Below are 23926 nucleotides of genomic sequence, written 5' to 3' on the forward strand. Positions count from 1 at the left end.
ACGAAAGAAACCACTTTTAGTGGGTGATGACTTAACCAATTTATATTAATAAAACAATACAAATAATTTTTCAAATACATGTACTTGAAATATTACATTTTTAAAGATCAGTTATTCATTTTGTCCAACTTTTTCTGTATCCACAAACAGCCAAAGCGTGTATAATAAAATTTTGGGGTAGACAGAAATGCGTAAATGTGACCCTCCCACTTTTTCACCACCCCCTCTCCATTGCTCTTTGTGTTGCCGCAAAATGCAATCCGTTTCGCTTTCGCCACCTCCTCCTTCTTTCGTTAAGCCCCCTCCTACTCTTTCATACTCTCTTTCTCTCTCAAGCAGCACTTCTCACTGTTTCCTCCGCGCTCCAGGTGCTCGTTATTGACGGACAAGCGTACGGGCTTTCTTCTCACTATATTACGGACGGACAGCGGAAAATAAATCCTTACCTACCAAATTAAAAAATAAACTAATTTGTTTTTATTACTTCGTGCGTTTTTAATTACTGGAGAAGAAAAAGAAAGAAAAAAAGGCTGTACGAAAAATTTACCAATATCATTTTTGGACATCAACATATCGAAGTAATAAAAAAAAAATAATAAATCCGCACAAAATAAAAAGGTAAATAACTTTTTTCTTCTGAAATTTCATTCAGTTTTTTTTCCGGGCATTTTCTTTCTATTTTTAAATGCAATAATAATAGCAACTATTTAATGTATATCAAATTGATCTTTGAAAGGGATGACCCGGTTCCAATAATGTCGATCTTCCTTAATTTAAGACGGATTTGATTTTCCCGATTCTGATTTTTTTTTTTTTTTCCACACGCAATTAAAACTCCGCATTGGAAAATTCGATCAGATATCGATAAAATAAATATTCCCCCCCAAAATAAAATAAAAATTCAATCTAAGCGTAAAGTATTAAACAGCCTGACGATAATGGTTGGATGTTATTTTTTAATACAGATTGTTGTTTAATTTAAATATTTAAATGAAAACTAATTTTGATTTAAAAATATTTTCAAAGTTTGGTTAAACCAAATTTTTTTTTTAATAATTGCAAATTAAAATTAAACTTTCTGATTTTCTGAAAGCATCGAATTAGTTTCAGTATTTAATTTATTTAAGCAAAATATTTCTTTGGTAAAGATTTCCAAGCCTTTTTTGAAACGAATCCGAAAATCATCCAAGCGCTTTTTATATATTTATTTATTCTAGAAGAGAAACCTAAAAACAAAACAAAAAATCCAAATAATTGACAACAAAAGAATTGACAGTTGCTCCGATGCTGCTTACCGTTTTTACCTGAGATTAGATTTTGTTCAAACCATTCCTTAATCATGCGAGAACGAAATGAATTGTCGATATATTTATTGTTACATCGTGAAGAAATTTATTGATACCCCCCCCCCCCGAATTTCTTCTTAAAATGGTCATTTTTTTTTTTTTTTACATCGATCGACGATCGGGTTGTCGTCACGCTTCACTTTGAAATGAGATTGTCAGCGCTAATCGCACAGACCGAATAGACGCCTCTATTAAAACGCTCCCACCCACTCTTTTTCCTTATTCTTTGCCTTCTTTTCTTTTTCCTGAGTCGGGTCTCGAGAATGAAGGTGGGGGGGGGTGATTATTTGTTGTCCGACTTTCATTTCCTACTCGCCGTCTTTGTTGTCACTCCGGATTGCCACAATGCCCCCCCCCCCTAGAAAGAAGGGACGAGATCATTCCATTATCGATCACCTAATTCTCTTTTTTTTTTTTTTTAATTCTTAGTTTTTCTTCAACTTTTCCTTCCTTCATATCGCCTTCTTTTCTTTCATTCTGTCTCTCGTTTTAAATGTTTCCCATTCTCTAGTCACTCCCTTGTTCCATTCTTTTACGTTTTAGTCACTTTTCTTTATCCGTTTTTTACCTTTTAATTCTTTAATAAAATATTTGAAACGCACAAAATTAAAATTCCGTCAAAAGTCACCAACACGTTATTCCTCGCGATAATTTGCTTCCATTGTATTTTACAATCCAAACACGGTTTCCTCGTCGTATGTCGTTCCTTACAAAAACAATAGACCGAAAGACAATCAGTAGATTCGAGACGAGATGAATGGAAATAAAGGAATAGGTGAAGAAAATAAAAAGAAAAAAACGCTGCGTTGACGGAGGCGAGGAGACAACCATTCATTCATTTCTTTTTACGTAGCTCGTTTTGAACCAAATATATTTTTAATTTTAGTTTAACCTATTAAACATTTTTAAATGAATTTCAACTTAACCCCATTATATTCGATAAGTAAATTTATTGGTACTCATGCAGAGAGTGATCCGTGCTGAAATAATAACGTTATTATTTAAAAAGCCATTCTTAACATGGGGAGGGTGTTTTGTAGCTATTCTGTACTTTAACCTTACAATTGAATAAATAAAAAACATAAAACTAAACGTGGAAATGGGATTTAAAAAATTCTCTGCAATAGCACTAATTTATTTATGGAACAAAATACAATTATTGCATATGCAAATTATATATTTTTAACTATTCGTTTTCTAGAAGTCTCTTAGTTGTCAATTAGTGAAATATATTTATGAAAAATATCATTTAGTTTTCATTGAAAACCACATCTTTTTTTTCCACCGCCAAAACGATTGAACATAAATGCATAAATCCTATTAATTCAAATAAAAGTACTTCTGCAGAATACGGACTGTGCTGAAACGTTATTCAGAAATGCATTCTTAATATAGGAAGGGAGGATGCGTTTTGAGCTATTCTGTACTTTCACCTAACAGTTTAATAAATAAAAGGGTACTTATGCATCTATGTTACTGCGCTGAAATAATGAGTAATGACATTATTTAGAAAGCCATTCTTAACATGTAGAGGGATTGTATTGTAACTATTCTGTACTTTCACCTAACAATTTAATAAACAAAAATATCGTAAAAATTGAATTCAACTCGAAAATACTATTTTTTAAAAAAAGATAGCACGGTAACATAAATGCATAAGCACCAATAAAAGATACCGTAAAAATTGAATTTAACTTGAAAATCATATCTAAAAACTAGAAGTACCAAGATAATATATTTAACTAAACATAAAAAAAAAAATAAATAACAACGGGAAGTTGATTCAGTTCACTCTTATTTTTACGTATATTATAAAATGGCTACTTGTGTAATATTTAAAAAAAAAAAAAAAATCTGACCCCTCGTAAAATTAAAATAGTTTTAAACATTTCATTTGCTTATTTTTTTTTTATAGCATAAACATCGCAAATTATTCAACAAAATTGTTTAAATTACGCTAAATATTTTTTTTCAATATTACTAATTAAGTCTAGTTTATCTCCTCCTTTTATCTCATTGAGATCTTTACCTTTATTGTGTCACAAATATAAAAAATTATTCTTTGGTACGACAGGGATGCAAGCGAAATTTCATATTTTACCTTTTTGGTTGTTTAGGAGCACACACTAATTTGACAATACTTTTGCTCTCCAACTTATATTCAATGATGGCCATCTATTCATCGACAGTTGCAGTTTGAAGGTTTCAAAATCATTTTTAGTTCATTAAAGTGTTGATTAGAAAATAATTTTAAAGTTTAATAACAATATGGGAAGGAGAATAGATTCATTTTTTGCCATTTCATGTTATTTTGGCAATTTTATGAATTTTTTTTTTTTTTTTTTTTTTTAAATAGTTGAATATTTAAGGAATCACTTTCCAATATAACGTGATCACTAGTTTCCAGAAACTTAGTGTTAAAACAAAAAAGTATAACATTATTTTGTTTATTTGTTGGTTGGAGGGGGAGGCAATTTTGTTGTGCTTTTTAAAATTTATTATATCTAATTCTCTAAAGTACGTCTTCAAAACAACTAATGATATGAGTAGTTTTCATTTTCAGATCATAACTTTATAACATTTTTTCTTTTGTGCTTTAAAAATACTCGTTCTCTGAATGTATCTGCTATTCACGCTTTTTCCCCCCTCTCTGTTCGCGCATCGTCAAAAAAAAAAAATCCAAATAAACCCAGAACGCAATAGTTTGCCATGTAATAGAACCTATCGAACAAGCGGAACTCGTAACGCCTCCACCTTTACAGGCAATGCCTTAACTTCATAAAGAAAAATGTGAAAAACCAAATACTAAAAGCACACACACATATTATATTATATATATATATATATATATATATATATATATATATAAACAGCAAAATAAAAATTACTAGCGCGCTGGTTTGTAAAAAAAAGAGAAAAAATGGCAAAGATTAATCCTTCCTCCAATGGTTACTGCATAACATTAAAACTAGTATTCTTATCACTTGCACGCTATTCTGTTTAGAACTTGATGGTCAGAAAATGGGTGATCAGTTTTATGTTAAATTTATAGATAAGTGATCTTCTCGCTCTAAAATTTTAAATATTTTCTAAAAACAAAACAAACGGAAGTGACATAAATATAAGTGATATGGTCAGGAAATGAGTGATCATTTTATGTTAAATTTATATAGCAAAGTAATCCCCCACTTTTAAATCTAAAATAAAATAATAGATTTGTACACAGAAAAAAGGTCCATAAAAAGGAAAAACTAAATACTCAAAAAGCGTCTTTTTTTTCATATTATCCTCCTCCCATTTACAAACTACGTAATAAAAATGGTCGACGTTAAATTAACCTGGGACCCCCCCCTCCCGAGCTAAATCTGAAATATGTACATTTTCAAATAAAAATATATTATTAATCTGAAAGTGATAATATTCCGAATGACAAACGCATTTTTAGCTAGTGGCGTAGTAAGTTAATTCTATTTACCCACCTGTCGAGGGCAGATGTCAAATTTTAGTGTGGAGAAAAATCCAATTTCTCAAAAAGTAGCACTTTGTATTAGGACAAAATGAAAAATTATCCTCAGTCTAGGATATCTCTTCCACTGACCGAGGGTAAAACAGATGAAGTGTAGCAATGTAGTATGAGAACAGATACCACACTTTGAATTATTTGCGCAGCCAAAAGGACAAGGATCTTGATCCAAACTTGTTTGACACCTGGCTCATTTCTACCAAAAATTAATCTAACTGGACATGTTTTTTTACATCATAAAAATGTCCAGTTATTTCCAAAGCTAGAATTTGTTTTGGAGTGGGGGGGGGGGATGACGATGAGCCCCCTTCTCCATAATTTGTGATTCTATGAAAAAGGCCTTGCGTCTCTCAAATGTCTCTAATCTTTCGGTGCTCAGACTTGCATTTCATACGGTGTTCAATTATAGAATAAAGACGGTTCAAAAGTTTCATCTTTTTCACATTGTTTTTAGACACATTTTAGACAGACTTTTATTGGCATCATTTTTTCACATTTAAAAGTTTGAATCATTTTTAGACGTTTTATTGACTATGTTGTCATATTAAGTGATAATTTATAAAAGAAAAAATAATAACCGTCAATAAAATATGGCTGCGAACGCGAAAATTTTTAGAGACTAAAAATAAAATTTAAAAGTAAACCTACAATTTAATCGATAATTTTAATTTTGTCATCTTAAAAAAAAAAGACTTAAAAAAGACGTATAAATTTTTTTTTTTTTTTTTTGGCGTTGCCAATGTCCATGCAGCCCCACCCATTTTCCCACTCTTACAAATGTGACATTCTCCAACTCTCAAAAAAGTATCAACGTTGTTTAATTCTTCGTAGTATTTTCACGGCCGTCGTTAATTATGCTTCGGAACTCTTCTTGCTTGTCACGGTGTTTGAGAAAAAAAAAAAAAAAAAAAAAAAATCATACCGTATTCTGTTAAAGTTGAAATTAAACAAAAAATAATGAAACATAAATAGTTAGACTTGATCTGCAGAGGATAGATTCAATAGAATGGGTACTGTTAAAAAATATCAAGCAATTCCTTTCATTTTTCGCACACGTTTTGAATAAAATTGTTTTTGGTTTTGTTTTGAAATAAAATTGTTTTTTTTTTTAGTATTGAAAATTTAATTTTAATTTGATCTTTCTTCTTTGGCAACTTTTTTTGGTGCGCACAAAAACATCTGAAGTTAACTATTTAAAAAAAATAAAATCAAACCGTCTGTGCTAATACAGTTGATCCGTACCAAATTCCGTTTACACCGGCTAAAACATAATATCACGTGATTTTAGAGGGCATGTATTTTGTACTGATTACACCACAGTAATTTAATGTATTGTTTATAAACTAGAATTATAAAATAGAACGAATTTTAAGATAATGCTGGTTCAATGGTAGCCGAAATGTTCAAGATAACCGGATAATTTAATAACGATTGTAAAAAGAAAATGGCCGCTGTCAAATTTTCAAAGTCTGTCTGAACGAAAATCACCCCCTATGTATTAGTGTCCATTCCAGAAAACCAAAAGCCGTTTTTAACGTGGGGAGGTTGGGAATGTTTATTCCGAAAGCCGTTTTTTTTTTTTTTTTTTTTTTTTTTGCGGGGGGGGGGGGGTTCTTGTTCAAGTCCGCTTTGTAAAGTTCAAATTTATAGACTTAAAAAATAAATGAAGTATGTGCGATATTCCAACAAACGACTCTTTGAATTGACATCATTTGTTAAATTTAATCTTGAAGCTGAAACAAACATGAATTGCGCGTGAGAAAATAAAATGTTTTCGATTGGAGACGAAAAGAAAAGCAATTACTTTCTGATAATTGAAAGGCTTTTCTGAAATTTCGAAGTATCATGATAGCAAATAAGGCAGTCATTTTAATGTATTAAAACTAAAACGACTGTTTATCGTGATTCTTCGAAAGTAATGTTGAAGTCTTTAAATTGACGAATAAAAAAATAATTTATAACTTGAATCAAAGTTTAAAAGAAAGCTAAAGTATTATAGTTTATTTTTATTTTTTTCCTGGGAAGTAATTTTTAGATGCATCAAATAGCCGAATCTTTATTTAATTCGTATATTCTGTAATAAGAGATGCTCGTTGCTCGTCTTCTAAAAAAACGAAAAAAGAGTTTATTCAAATTCTGACTAGTCCAAATTAACAGACGGCCAGAGGAGCTGAGTCTCCGACGTGTCCCTTCGTCGACTTCTAAAAACGTCTCGAATATAGCGAAATTCGAGATTTAGTAGCGCTGGCTGGGTGTTTTTTTTTTTTTTTTTTTATTACAAAGTAACCTAATTTATTCACAGCCTCTATAGACCAAGCCTGACAAGCTGAACCCAATAGTTGGCCCCTAAAATCAAAAGAGTGGAAGAAGAAAAATCGGCTTGGAATGGGAGGGGGGGGGCGTAATGATGTGCGTCTCAGAAAAGCTGAACGCGAAGCCGTCGTTTTCAGCTTCGAAAAGAAAAAAAAAACGATTCCATCAAAAGAAGGGTTTAAATAACAAAGGTCGGCATGTTTGAAATAAAGAAAACAAATCTTGATGGACGCTAGTTAAGGAAAATATTTCATACTTGAGTTCAAATTTAAGTACGACGCATTTTTTGGTGGTGACGGGGATGCGGCGAAGAGTGTGTAAAAGGCGTATGTGTTTGTGAGAGAATTGTAATTCTTTGTCAGAATGAGTTATATGGTCAGCCGGTTCGCTTTGGTACTCAGTACTACTAGGAGGTGCAGATGCAGTCTCCCAGGTATTACCTCGTTCTTCAAGAGGAGAGCGGTCGCCTGAAGCGCCTTTATTGAAGAATGCTGGCAGGCCTGTTTTCTGCAATTTTTATATCTTTCTAAAGCACCCCCCTTGAGGGAGCTCTCCCTTCCTCCGTTAACTTTGCTGCAGTAGGAATCTAATAAGTGTAAATTTAAAAGACTAAGAATCGTCTACGATTTCTCCTTTACATAGGATCGGAGGAGGGGGGAGGGGCTACTGATAAAGAATGACTCATCCGACACCAAATCTATAAAATGAATCGTTGTGCGTGCATTTTTTTTCTTTCTTTCTTTTTTAAAACTAATTTTATTGAAAAGTTAAATTATTTTAGCCTATGCCCAACTTAATTGTAATAACTCAAATGCTGGATGATAATTAAGATTTACAAGTACCAATATCCTAACTATTTGGGTCTTATCGTCTTTTTTGTGACCAACTTGCCTTCTTACTACCATGTTTGTTTTCTGATACAGAACTGCAGCATCAAGGGACAGAGCACGTTGTTTCTTCGGTTAATGCGCGCTAGCGTGCGTGTATGTGTCTTTATCAAGTTATTTTCTCTCTCTCTCTCTCTCTCTCTCTCTATCTCTCTCTCTCTCTCTTTTCATCAAGAAAATGTTTAGTTGATTATTACACGTAAAAATAAATTCAGAAACAACAGGGAAAGAATTTATAATGACAGTTTCCGGCTGTATAAAAGAATTTGATCCATGAAAACGCAAAAGTTATGAATTAAAACGCAACGCAGTCGCACAGCTCTAATTTCTTGTAAATGAAAACAATTTAGTTTCATAAATTTTTTTTGTTTGTTTAGTTTAATTTCGGTTATTTTGTTTTTTGACCACTTTTTTGATTAAATTGATTGTTGAATTTAAATTTCATTTTTAGTATTGAAATTTTATCTTTAGTATTGAAATTTTGCTTTAAAATGGTGAAAATATTTAAATCGTTGACCTTGATTTTTTTTTTGTTAGTAAAAATATTTGTACATTTGTACACTGTCTACACTGAAATTAAAAAAAATGTTTTCATAAAAAGAAACTTTAAACGTTCTTTTTACAAAAACAAATAAGTTTTAATTATTTGAAGTTAAATCGTTTCTCCAAAACATGACTGCCTGCGAGAAAAAAAAAAAAAGAAAAGCAACTTTAAGCGATTGTGCACTATAGTTACCAAGAAAATTAAAGATAAAAGCAAAATAAATTTACAACAATTAACTTCTACCGAACGCAAGAAATCTTATGAGATGACTGACCAATTATTATGATTTCAGGTTCAAATAGACAACTACAGCACGGATTGGAATACACAATAAAGCCTGATTGTCACAGCTGGTGAATTTGAAAAATGCAATCTAGACGTGAGGATACTTTAGAAGAACGATGTACAATAAAATTCTATTTAAAACTTGTGGAAAAAAATGCCACAGAAATGTATAGAATGCTTCAGACTGCTTTTGGACCATCTTGCATGAATCGAGCATCAGTTTTTGAGTGGCATACGAGATTCAAGGAAGGCAGGGATTCTGTGAGGGGATAATGAGAAGTGTGGGGAATATAACAAAGTCAGAATACCAGAGTTGATTGACCAAATAAAGAATTTCATGGACAAGGAGGGCTGTTGTGTATGGATAGAGACCATAAGTGCACAATTTGATGTCGGTGTGGGAACTGTACACACAATTATTTGTGAGAAACTATGGAAGATTTGCATAAAGTTTGTCTCCAGGGTGCTTAGAGAAGATCAGAAAGACATCATGACAGCAGGGAGATGATGGAGCTGATCAATTCAGATCCCACAGTTCTTGATGCTCTGATGACCTGCAATGAAAGCTGGATCTACTGCTATGAACCAGAGACCAAGATACAGAATTCTCAGTGGAAACATGCAAGAAAGCCAGACAGAGAAAATCCACTCAGAAATTTATGATGATCCCTTTTTTGACAGCAGGGAATGATCAAAATGCACTGGGTTTTCACTAGACAGACAACAAGGAATACTATGTTGAGGTTTTAAGGGAGTTCAAGAAGAGATTCCATCAGAAGAGGCCAGCATTCTTCAAATTGAGTCGGTGGCATTTTCACCAGGACAATGCACCAGTCCATGCTTGTCACAGACTATTTGATCAAGATGGGCAGCAAGTTCACCCTCCCTATAGTTCCGACCATGCTCTGTGTGACTTTTGGTTATTCCCTAAGCTCAAGGAAAACCTTAGAGGCTGTTGTTAAGAGACAATTGAAATGAAAGAGGCTGTGACAAGGGTCATTAACATGCTCACACAAGAGGAGTTCCATAGGGCCTTCCAGAAGTTATTGGAACGGTACAAGTGCATTGCAGCCGGAGGAGATTACTTTAAAGGGAACTAGAGTTTTATGTGTGCTATCAATAAAAGTGCTAATATGAAAAAGTATGGAAACTTATTGAAGGCACCTTGTAGGTGCTGCACAATTGTTTTCTACAACCTTTTTAACACTTGTGCACTACTCAGACGGATTCACGTTTTTGGTTTTCAGTTTGGATATGGGAAGAATGCATAGCAGCAGGCAAACAAGTGTAATTTCAGGACCGAGTCGAAAATAAGTGCATATTTTTTGTTGAGAAAGGGTTTTTTATAAATGTCAAAAACTAAATAACACAAAATAAGCAAAATAGACATTTTTTTTTTTTTAACAAAACATGAACAAAGTTTTTGTAACAATTTTTTGAATTAAAATAAATCTAAGAAACTTATAACATAAAACTACAAAAAATTTATGTTCCTGTTTTATTAAGAATAAAAAAAAAATGTCTATACTGCGTAATCGTCAAAATAATCTAAGACTAATAAAGGTGTAAACGGGAGAGATATTCCAATGGCCGAATTTGTTTTTTAGTTTGTTTTTTACATTTCATTTTCGAGGTGTGGGGTAAGATTGTTAGTTTTTCCTCTTTTTTACCATTAGTTTAAGATAATTTTTTCTTCATTATTCAATGACTAGCAAAGGGGTGGGGATCGGTTAACCTTACCCGGTTGTAAAATACGCTTAAATATATTTTAATCCATGCTGATTTCGTATTTGTTATTACAAAGCCAATCTCTATTGAATATTATATTGTACCTAATATATAATACTGATTTCAAAAATTAAAAAAAAAAAAATGATTTGGGTGCCATTGAAATATTTAGCGTTCCATCTGCATTCCTTACCTAAACACTATCAATAAATAAATAAGAAAGATTTAAAATCAAATGACTTCAAGCTGTGAATGAATTTGCACATTAAGAAGTAAGAAAAATATGTTGACAGGTTGAACTGAACATTTTGTATTTCAACTTTCCAACATATTTTTGTATGCATTATTCATCCATCCAAACAAAGATTTTACTTGTTATAAACCATCTTTGGCATATGATTACTATTGCCTGTTAATTTCAGTGTTATGTGATCAGTAGTTTAAGAGTTTATCGGTTAAATATTTTCACACACACACATACATACACCTATGTTTTATTTATATAGATGATGTACATTTCTCTTCCATTGTTATCCTCATCTTTAAAAAGATGAAAAAGAACTTAATTGCTCAGCTTCTATTTCATCTCCTCTTTTCTTCTTCCCAATTCCCCACCCCACCTCCCTCTTTTTCTTCTTTTCTATTCCACCACCTTATTTTTAATTGTATTTATATTTTTAATTGTATTTATATTTTTAATTGTATTTATATTTTTAATTGTGTTTATATTTTCCATTTTTAATTGTATTTATATTTTTAATTGTATTTATATTTTTAATTGTATTTATATTTTCCATTTTTAATTGTATTTATATTTTTAATTGTATTTATATTTTTAATTGTATTTATATTTTCCATTTTCTGACATAAAAATCAGTCAGATTCTTGACTTTCAGCCTATTTAGAATTCCATCTAAGAAATTGGAATTTACTTCTGACTAGATTTGTTTTTCTTGCACACAAAAAATATTCTGTGTAGGAAGAATGTTAAAGCCAATTTTTGCTGCTGCTGCTGTGTCATTAATGTAACACTATTTCTAGTGTTGAGCAACACTGGATTGCCTTGCTAAACAAACTCTGTGAGTCAAGTATGATCATGTCATGGGTTGTAAATTATCAACAACAAAAAAGAATCTTGAGAATTATCTTCAAAAGTGGAAGAAAGTTATTTGAAAGAATTTGATTCAGTTAAAAATTATTATGTTATTTGAAAGAATTTGATTCAGTTAAAAATTATTATGTTATTTGAAAGAATTTAATTCAGTTAAAAATTATTGTTATTTGAAAGAATTTGATTCAGTTAAAAATCCTACATCCAGAAAACAATTTGTTTAGCTTAAGTCCAAAGAAGCCCAGAATTATGTAATCTCCTTTTTTCTATGAACTTTGTATTGAATTATTTGATGCAAATAATGTTTTTGATAAGAAAATAACCGTCGATGTTTCGTTATTATTGATTTATTATAACTGTTGTTTCCTGACCTGTCCTAATACAAACATTCGAGCTGCAGTGGAGAGAAGCAGCATATCCACCAACACCGAAGCATCTATGAGTGAAAAATTCAGCTATAAACGTCTGACATCATCAAACCGCTACCCAAGATACCCGTCTGGTAGGCTCACAGACTAACTAGCGTGTTAAATGGGTTGCCACACGAACTTAGGGTCGTTGCACATTTTGTGCACAAAGGGCATTAGAGTGATAATAACCAGTGAGTGTCTGGTTACATTTTTCAAGGGTCCAGCAGTAGACATAGTTAAGTGTTGCCACCAGACTTAGGGTTAATGCACATCTTCTTGTCGGTGTGTAACTGTTTCATATTGGATTACATTAATAACAAAAGAAATTTCTACATTTCCTTATCTTTGTCAGTTTTCATATCGACATTTACATTTGTTTATTCAAAATATTAGTTTATTTTATTACAGACGTTCGCCTATCTTGATATCACATATACATTTTTTAAAACCACTTTTGTTTTTTTGCTCTGTCAACAAGGCCACAAATTCACAAACTGCAATCCCATGCAAAGCCTCTGAAAACTAGACTACCAGTAGTTTGTGGGTGGCGACTTTTGATGCCACAGGACGGGATCTTGGTGGCTGAGCCATTTTTCCTGTTTGATGACATTAAAGATCGTAGAGGTCCAATCCAATCAATCGGCTGGTTACGTCATGTCCTACTATTTTCAAGTTCATTCCTAATCGTATTATTCAATCAGATTCTTCAAAAATCAAAACATTTTATTTTTTCTCCCCAAATTGATACAAGAAAGCTGAGGTTCAATCATGATGAGAACAAAGATTACTAATGCCAAGGAATAATGTTTGCAAAGTATAATGTTTTTCTTGGATTGTTCTTTTTTCTGGGAGTTATGCCCCTCTCTCTCTCTCTCTCTCTCTCTCTCTCTCTCTCTCTCTCTCTCTCTCTCTCTTTCTCTCTCTCTCTGTAAAATTCTCTTAGTAAGAGTAATATATTCTGAAATCAATTTTCTCACTTTCACTGTAAAGAGCAGCCTTTTCTAGGAGTAATTTTTTCCCAGAGACATGCTTTTCTGGAATGCTCCGTTTTTCAGCTATTGAGTACCCACTGTGGAATTTTCTTTGAAGAGCAATGTCTAATAATAATGGAAAATAAATAATTATTCTATTTTTATAATTATTTGTAAACTTTATTCAGCATTAAATAACATATATAGATGGTTAATATGTTGTAAATCAAACCAAACATTTTTGTTTTACATTTTAAAATTAAATTTTTTTTTTACATTTTAAAATTAAAAATTTTTTTTACATTATTACTCTTTTGTTCATGGTTAGCTTACTTTTTATCTCCTTAACTGATTTAATTTTGTGACCGCTTGAAATTCTAGTGTGAATCAAATATTTGAAATTGTAAAACAAAACTTTGAAAATTTTATTTTAAAATAAAAAATAATTGGAAAATGAAGTCCATCAGAATGCATTTAGCCATTTTAATTACATTTTAATCAAATCCAAAACCATAAATATAATATATATGGAAAATGTCTAATCAAAAACTTTCTCAAGATCATTGATTTGAAGAAATATTATACAAGTACAATATTTAGAAAATATTTGATGTGCTTATATATGTATACACCCCCACCCATTCCTGAAAGCTTATTCATTGGGTTGATGAAATTTGCCACTATATCCATTGAATTAATGTAATGTATATGCAAATAGATGAGGTATCCATGGGGCTTAGTCCTGGAATCAACAATGATGAAAATCTTTGTGGGTTTCTATAAGAAACAAATACTATCTGGACCCATAAAACCTTTAGTCTACTTTCGATATGTAGACGACATATTTTGCCTTTTTAATGATCAAACTGAGCAAATAAATTTTTCTCTTTAATAACATGCATCCTGTGTTAAAATATATATGCAAAAGAGAGTATAACTCTACTTTAGATTTGGTAACAAAAACTCCATCAAGTTACTTTACATCAATATAAGGCTTCCCTTTATAATATTGAAGTTTTGTACACTCAAAAATCATGAAATTATATATATATATATATATGAGATACAATTAACATTTTGAAAATACATCTCATATATATATATATATATATATGAGATACATTTTCAAAATGTTAATTGTAATATACTTTTCTAAGAAAGTTACTAATTCATTGATATGGAATATTTTGCAAAAACTTTTTCCCCTTTTTTTCCCTTTTTTTAATAGTACAAAAATGGTCATATTTACAACAAAGAAATGTTGTGCTTATCCCCAAATGAATTTAATATCTAGATTATTCATGAGTGCGAAATCTTCTTGACCAGTATCATAAATTTAAAGTTAAAGATGCATCAAAAGTATAAAACTCTAAAAAATTGATGTGTTGTTGGAATTTGAAAAGAATCAAAGGAAGATAGCTGGCATGCTCTCAATTGAATCAAAATTATCAAAATGTGAGCTGAATAGGATCCTTGCTGGCATATTTATTTTTTGATCTACAACAGGAATCTCCAAAATTTTCAGCCATATTGCTTAGTTTTTAGAGCTATAAGGGCCAAAATTTAAAAAAAAAATGACCTGAACGTGTTTGATATTGTTTTGCTTATTGGTTTTGCTTTTTAGTTAAATTGGTTCTCCAAAACCTCATTCTTTTAACCATTTTTAGTTAAATTGATTCTCCCAAATTCTTTCAACCATTTTTTTTTAAAAAAGAAAAATCACCACACTATTTTCCCACATTTTCGTTTTTTAAATTTTTCCTGAATTTTTTTGTATTTTCCAAAAAGACTCCACAGGCCGGATTAAAGACTCTGACAGGCCAGATCTGGCTTGTGGGCCATAGTTTGGAAACTCTTGATCTACAATATCACAACTCCATCCATGATTTTGGATATGACAGCAGGATATTGATTTCAAAGTGTTCAATCAAAGCCAGAGATCATGATTGATCAATGGTCATCTTTAGTAATTGATCCTTATTATGTTTGTGATCGTGGTCCCCAAGTCTGGAAAAGATATGACACCAAATGTGTAAACAAAAAGTGTAAAATTATTATGTTTGTGATCGTGGTCCCCAAGTCTGGAAAAGATATGACACCAAATGTGTAAACAAAAAGTGTAAAATTATTATGTTTGTGATCGTGGTCCCCAAGTCTGGAAAAGATATAACACCAAATGTGTAAACAAAAAGTGTAAAATTATTATGTTTGTGATCGTGGTCCCCAAGTCTGGAAAAGATATAACACCAAATGTGTAAACAAAAAGTGTAAAATTATTATGTTTGTGATCGTGGTCCCCAAGTCTGGAAAAGATATGACACCAAATGTGTAAACAAAAAGTGTAAAATTATTATGTTTGTGATCGTGGTCCCCAAGTCTGGAAAAGATATGACACCAAATGTGTAAACAAAAAGTGTAAAATTATTATGTTTGTGATCGTGGTCCCCAAGTCTGGAAAAGATATAACACCAAATGTGTAAACAAAAAGTGTAAAATTATTATGTTTGTGATCGTGGTCCCCAAGTCTGGAAAAGATATGACACCAAATGTGTAAACAAAAAGTGTAAAATTCCTTCAATCTCTAATGGGTTTGTGTCACATATTCTGTGCCAGAATAATCTGCTTCTTGAAAAGTTCCATTAATGTTGATCTCTATTGGAAAATGTCTGCGATCATTCTTTAGTATAACTTTGCTCTCCTTCATACAACAAATTCTACAAAGAAATGGTTCTGGATGCAAATATTGTGCATTAGTTTGCAAATAACCCTAATGCAGATCCAAAAGAAAAATGATGGTGAATACAATTCATCAAATTTCAAAGAAATGAAGTGAATTATTTTTCAAGTGTGACCATTTATGTCATCTTTTATTATATGCTTAAATACCAGAATGAGTATTAATACAAAAATATTCATTAATACAAAAATTTATTAATACAAAAAATTTATGAATATACCAATATTTAGTAACAGACCAATATTTATTACTAGACAAATATTTATTATAAAAATAATTTTAAAAAACTTATCTTTTTGGTACAAGATTTTTGAAAACAATTTGCATTTCAAAGAAAACCTTCTCAATGAAATATTATTGATATGTCATTCAACAAGCCAAATATAATTGTAATTATATGGGTTATTTGTTCCAGAATTCTGTTTGCACTGAGTCATGAGTTTTAATGTTAATAAATTTAGCTGCAACACAATATCTGCTATTGTTAATACTTATCAATTTAGAATTGTTATCTTTGCAAGCAACTGAAGTTGAATTCTTCTTTCTATTCATATCGTTAGTTAAGTAGGTTTGCAACTTTTAAATGGAATATGATATCCATCTTGTTATTCATTGAAGTTTACTAAGAATTGTTCTAAAATAACATGTACGTGTTTATCAAATGCACCGCTTGAAGTAGCTTAAAACATTGATTCCAATTCCTGAAATTTTAAAAGCCTTCCGTCTAATCAATCTTTTGTCTAATAATTCCGACTGTATTATAGCATTTTGATCTTATAAAGAGGATGCATGTGATTTTGAAAACTCTAAATGCAATCTTTTTGCAAATTTTGATATACAAAATGTAAAAATTTCAATAAGAAAATCATGATACATGATGGAAACTTTAGTTATTTATTATGTAATGATTAGTCTTAAATGATGTTCATCATTTATGATTAAAATTTTTGTCACATTTTTTAAATCTAGTGAAGCTGATAATTTTCATTGGTTTCAACTTCTAAGACAATAAATTTGATTTCACCAACTCCATTGCCCTGATTGAAATAGTGTCTGTGAATACGTGTTCGAAAAACAGAACATCAACTTGTGAGTGTAAATGAAACCAGAAACAGAATCAAAGAAAAATGATGCAAAAAGAAACTTGTGAAAAATGACTGCAACATATAGAATATATACATATATTCAACTGGTGTTATCTCCAAATAAAAATGGTCAAATAAAAATGGCCATTATATTTAAAAAAAAAAAAAATTGCAATTTATAAAGAATACTAATTTGGCTATATATTGTTTTTTATTTTTAATCCTTTGAGTAATTTGTGTATTTATTTGCGGACTGTTATCCTCATCTTCATAGTTGTTGTTGTTGTTTCAGCATGTTTCGGCCAACTTATCCTCTGACCTTCTTCAGGTGATTAACTTGTAACTATATCCCAAGTAATTACTGCCTTTCATAGTTGTTGTCTCACCACGTTTTTGGGCCAACTAATCCTTTGGCCTGCTTTGGTTAAAATTAAAACCACTATCTTCGGACAATTCTCACCTAGAGAGTCAATGCTTCTATTCACTGCACCATGAGCCCTGAAGGTGCAAAGTATCCCATCATGATTAATCACCTGAAGAAGGCCAGAGGATGAGTTGGCCGAAATGTGGTGAAACAATAACTATGGAGATAAGGATAAGTCTGCAAAAAATAAAATAAATAATTTGTTATTTAAAATAATTAAAAATGCAAAAGTTAAGTGTTTTATTCAAATATTCTTAACACTCAAACATGCCATTATTCTTGAAATAGACTTTAATAAAAAAAATTTCTGAATCGCTCTGATTAGATAATGCAAAATTTGCATAAAAGATGAACACTTCTCCAACCATCAGATTCATCAAATGCTTAATAGTACTTTTTTATAATTAATATTACAATATTGTCTTACATTGTGACTCATAAATCCCTTATGTCCAGTCCTTAATTATGTACAATATTTTTATCTAATTAGAGAATGTGTATACCATTTTATGCATATCACAAACTGTTGATTTGATCTCTGATCTCTTGTGACCATTTTCTTAAACATCAATTTTTATGCTGATCTTTTGAGATATTAAAGAATTTACTTTTGAGATTATAGATTTCACAAACTCGTGGAAATTCTGTGGTTTAAGTATAAATAATTACCACAAATTAAAGACCAATTTTTTATGAGTGAAGGTAACAAAAAGAAAGTAGACAGATCTGATATAAAGTTGAAAAATATGGTTAGTTAACAGGGAGAAAGAATATGTGAAGCTGGAGAGAGGAGATACATTAATATACACAAGGATAACAGCAAATATGTTGATTGGAACAAAACTACATTTTATGGTTCATTGTATAAAGCACAAAGAGAAACATTGGCTTCTAGGATTGAAAAAAACAACTATTTCTCTATTTTTGTTTTTCAGCCTTTTTATAGATAATCAACTAGCTGGAATACTTTGGAATGGGTTCAAAATACTGAGGCCTGCTTGAAGAGAGGTTTTATTCTAAAATACTTGTGTGCAATCAAAACATACAACTGCCATAAGTCAACAAGACTGAAATAATGTTTTGGGTGTCTCTGAAAGAATCTGTCCTTTATAGTTTATCTATTACTAAAATCAAAAATGAAAATTTCATGCTCTATCAGGGATGAAAAATATATGATCAGTCTATATAGTCATGGATCATTTCCATCAAATTTTTAAAGTGTAAATTAACAAAATGGATGTCATGGCAGATTATGAAATCGATTATGCTGTATTCAAATTCTATTGGACTTTTTTTGTGTGTTCAATAATGCATTAATAATGTGTCAGAATTTTTTAAATGAGGATAATTTGGATTATTCAAATTACTGTTGTCATCTTGGATGCTTTTCTCACACCATTGTAGCCTCCAATCTTCTTGTCAAACCTTGGAATTTGTACAGAATTTCAAACAGAACCCTTTATTTCAGTTCTAAGCAACATTATTCTGGAGGTTGAAGATCCAGTTCTTAATGTAGATGTTACCAAGAATAAATTACAAATTATTTAAAGACTTTTAACTGGTCATGTCTGTGGATTAAATAAAAAGTTCCATTCAAAATTCTGTACAGATTCCTAAATTCAACACGATGCACAGAAATTACATTGGCCAAAATGTTATAAAAATAACTTCCAACACAAGAGCAATAATCCAAATATTCCAATAAAATTCAAATGCACTAAAAATCTTTAGAAAGGTATGAACCCACACTAATTCAATCCCAAGAAATTTCAAGTTCCTGGGCTTGAAAGTAATTAATTTTCATGGATAGGTGCACTTTTCATAGTAATTTGGATTTAAAATGTTTTTTTCTTTTCTGTCACATAAAGAAAGTGCAAATAGTTTTAGATGCATCTCTGTTTGAGTTTGAAAACGGATTATTATTAAATGTGCAGATTGAATGGATGCATCTTAAAAATGGATCTGTTTGTTTTCTTTCACATTATAATGCTAACATTCCTTTAAATGTGTGGATTGATCAATAGTCAGGTGACGTAGTTGTTAACCAATCAAAATTGACTGCTGAAAGTTGTCCTCCATTTTCTTTCATTTCACTCTTTATTGAATTAAAAAAAATTGTGTTTAATAGTTTTTTTTTTCTCGTTTAGTTCATTTGCATCTGCTTACATAAGTTTTCTGAAGCAAAAGAAAAATAAGTTCTATGATTTATGCAACTTCGTTTAAAAAAAAAACAACTTTCTCTTTATCAACTAGCCTTTAAACTAAGTAAAGGAAAACCGAAAACAATTCTGAAATTATATATGTATATACATATGCAGCATTTTATATATATATATATATATATATATATATATTAGTCATCCACATACAGTATTGTTTTGCTGTATCATAGCTCATCAATGCAGCTGGACTAGAACCCATCCCTAGCCAGGGATTGAACTTACAACTATCTAATTGATAGTCAGCAGTTCTAACCTCCGAACCATGAGATCAGTGCCCAAAAACGACCTCATCAAATGTCCATTTATAAAGACACTCGCCCACTGCTTTTACAGTGCTTGACCTGCTTGTTTATTTACAACAGTTAAAAGTGGAGTGAGTTTAGGGTAATTCTGCCATTACTAAACACAGCAGTGTTAAAACTGTTAAGAGATGATGTATGGAAGTGAAACCTGTCCAGTAATGGTTAAGAATATGTGTTGTATAGAAAGAATTGATACGCAAACAATATCATATCATTTCACATGCATTTTGCTTCAACCATACTTATCTTTTTGCTATCTGTTTTAGCCTTATTCTTCCCCCCCCCCTTTGTCATATATCTGAATGCCTGGCTTGCTTAGCCACCATGTTGACTTTGTAAATTGTTCTTATTATTCTCTTAGCCACCAGATACATGTTTTCATTCACTAAATCTTTTCACCATTAACTCCATCGTTTCTAATTTTCTTTGATACACTTATCCACATCATTATTTCATCAGTGTCATCCATGTCTTGGAGACACTTTCATCTTCCAACAAGTCTCTTAGTGGAACAGATTTTGGGAAACCGTCTTTTCACAACAGATTATTTTTCTAAAAAAAAAAAAATTAAGTATAGTCGCTGTTTTCAAGAAGATAAAACTGACAAAGAAAAACGCATAAAATTAGCAGTTTAAATTAAAAAAAAAAAAAAAAAAAATTCACGCATATATATATATATATATATATATATATATATATTTATACAGGATATTCAGGATTCAGTTTATAATTTTTTAATCTTTTATTTCAAAAACGTGTTTAATATTAGCGGGTAAAGAGAGGAGCAGCCTTGCCAGCCATAAAATACGCTTGAATATATTTTAATTTGTGCAGATTTCATATTTATTATTACAGAGCAAATTCTTAATTGAATTTTTTATATAGTTTTCGAAAGTTAAGAAAAAATGATAGGTGGCATCATATAGAATCGAAACCAAAACATTTAGCACTCCAATTGCATTTAGCACTCCAGTTGCATTTAGCACTCCAGTTGCATTTCCCAACATTTGAGCTATCAACAGATATAAAAATGATTTCAAATTAAACCACTTTTAGTTATGAATGAATTTGCACATGCACAAAAGTAATAGAAATATGCCGACAAGTTGAAATGAACATTTTACATTTCAACTTGCTAACATTTTTCTGTACGCATTATTCATCCATCCAAACAAAGATTTTACTCGTTATAAACCATCCTTGGTGCATGATTACTGTTGCCTATTAATTACAGTGTTATGTGATCAGTAGTTTAAGTGTTTATCGGTTAAATATTTTCACACGCTCATACATTTATAAATCTATTATTTTATTTGGTATAGTGCAATGGGTAGGTGTTTCTGTATACTGTTTGATGAGTTTGAAATGTTAACAGGAAAAAGGGCTGTCCCCTTTACATGTAAATATGAACATTAGAAAAGTGAAAATGAGATTAGGATAAGCTGAGGCTCGAACCTTGTAAGCAAGGTTCAGAAACCAATCATATGAATGGATTATTTACTTTATGCATTGATATGCCACAAGATAGCCAAATCAAATATTGTTAAATGTAAGTCTTATATTTCTATTTATTTATGTCACTTTTGTGTCGAGCGGCTTTTTATTTTCTTAAGTTAAACCTGTTTTTCTATCGGTTGTAAACTTCACAAGAGTTTTTTTTCCCTTTTGATGGTGTATCATTTCTAAACGTGAGTGTAAATTTTAGATGATTCATGTTTTGCCAATTATTCACAGTTGCGGATCTTAAATTAGTATGACTAACCATTCTTAACTGCTATTTCATACAAGATTTAAGTTGATCATTAGTCTTAATCTTCTAATCTAATATATAAAATAAACACTGTCTATTTCTTACTGTTTAACATTGCATTAAACAAATTGATATTTGAGTCTGACTAGTCAGTCATTTAAAAAATTCAGTCAGTGTCCTTTCTAAAAAATAATTGCAATTCTAATCGATTTCACTGGTTACATGTTCTATCCAGTCCAATAATTATTTTAGTAATATACATTTTCTAAGATTCATTCTTTTTTTCCAATGTTAAGAAATTAAATGATTTCATTGAAAACCCGTCAATATTGATAATTGTTCAATGAATTTTTATTGAATAATTATCACTAGAGATCGTTAATGAAAATTAATGAGAATCTATCATCTAGCGACTTTTTTTCTTACAGCTTAAATAAATGTTTTGAGATATTAAGAACTTGAAGCATCAAAATAACTGAATTTATCATTTAATAAGCCAGAAAGGGTTGATATTCTGTAAAAACCAATGAAAACACCAGTGCAGATATTCAAGGAATGACATTTGGATGCTTCAATATTTGCAGTTCGATTATTAGGATAAAATCATATGTTATCAAATAATCAGATGGTTTGTTCTTCCTGGAATTTTGTTTATTTCAGACGGGGTGACTGGATGGCATCAATTGTTAGTGATCTTGTGCCATGAGTCAAGTAGGACATCATCTCTGATAATGTCATTCAAACAAAACAAAAATTAACGGATTCTCAAAATAATGACATTTTGACTTGTAACCATTTTAATTTTATTTCTTTTATAACTGCTTCTTTGATAATTTCTTTAAAATAGTTGTATTTCTAGTGAACAATCTCCTGCTTCCAAAGATGCTTTAAAGACAAATTCCTGCAATAGGTTTTGATGAAATAACAATCGTCTTTAAAGAAAGAGGAGAAATATTAAGATTTATTCCTTTCTAATGGAACATATTTGCACCAGTTTTATGGACAAGAGAGTAAAAAGTTCATCAAAAATCCTTGTCTAATTTTAATCAAAATCTATTCTATATAATTTTGATTCTAGAAAATGTCTAAAATTTAAGGCTTAAGGGGTCTTAAGAAATAATTGAACTTCAAAGAATCCTGCTTAATTGCTGTATGATGTTATTGATCAAATTTAATGCAAACCTGAAATATTTGAGTTTTCAAATGTGAGATTGTGTCAATAGGCTCTTAAAAACTTTGAAAATATTCCTAAGAAACTGAAATTTGGGAAATAATTATTGTCAACATTTCACAAGTTATCTAAATTTTCACACACAGACCCTTTTATAAATGTTGTGGTGGCACACATTCATTTGCATATGTGGATAGTAATTACACATAAATAGGAAGACTCAGTTAGTCTGAGTGTGTGTTCACCAGAAGCCACCGAAGGCCGCCGAGAGCAGATATGTTTCTCCAGCAAAGACTCTCTTATTTGACACCATTATGTAAATATCCTGTAAATATACCTTTTCCTAATACACTTCTTATTTGATCTACATTTGTTTGTTGAGTCGTCATTTGTATTGCTTTCTACGTTACTTGTTTCAACCTGCAAACTTAACAATAAATATTTAAACTTTACATTAAACTAAATATAGATTACATTATGACCCATTATGCATAGCGACTATGTTCAAAAATTCATAATGATAGGTTCATTAGTTTAGGAGTGAAATCTGTGCCGACACGTATATAAACATATACACATGTCTTATATTATTTTTTCTGCTGGTGAATTGATGTTGAATTTTATGAGAAGTAAAGTAAAGATAAGAGACACAAAAGTAGATCAGTCTCATTAAGTCTCATTAAGTCTTTGGGGAAGGGGAAGGGGTAAAATAAAATCTTTTTCTTTTGGATATTTTCAGATGATGAAAGGCTTAATTAATATAAATGTTTTCTCCTTAGATATGTGCAAAGATTGATGTTTTTATTTTGGTTTAGAGCATTAATGAACTGTAATACTTGACTTTTGCTTTTTTTATCTTTAATGCAAACAAGTGATTACTTTCTAATCACCAGTCTAAAAGCTTTAAACTATTTTTAACTTACAAAGCATCACAAGTAAAGAGATGCCCAACATTTTTCTGGACTTTTTCTTTGTTTTGAATGTTATATTTTTATTTTCTAAAACTTGACTTTGACAGAATGTAATATTACATTTTTGTAGTACCCCTCCATCTATATTTGGATGATTTTGTCAAATAATCTGTTTGGAAAACTATTATTTAAAATGGACTTTTCTG

At 30.7% G+C, this 23926-nt stretch overlaps 1 protein-coding gene across 8 annotated transcripts in view; it reads left to right on the forward strand.

Annotated features, from left to right (window-relative positions):
* Nucleotides 1–235: 235 nt before the first annotated feature.
* The window catches only part of LOC145260568 (uncharacterized), a 504115-nt gene continuing 480424 nt past the window's right edge, over nucleotides 236–23926 (forward strand). For 4 of the 8 annotated variants that reach the window (XR_013864332.1, XM_080118839.1, XM_080118830.1 and 1 more), the window contains exon 1: nucleotides 236–618. The gene's annotated coding sequence lies outside the window, so the exon portion shown is untranslated. The remainder of the gene's footprint in view (nucleotides 619–23926) is intronic. The other 4 variants (XR_013864331.1, XM_080118836.1, XM_080118827.1 and 1 more) reach the window with 1 other exon arrangement.

This window comes from Euprymna scolopes, chromosome 36 (genome assembly GCF_053919585.1).
Source record: "Euprymna scolopes isolate OS-2025 chromosome 36, ASM5391958v1, whole genome shotgun sequence".
NCBI lineage: Eukaryota > Metazoa > Mollusca > Cephalopoda > Sepiida > Sepiolidae > Euprymna > Euprymna scolopes.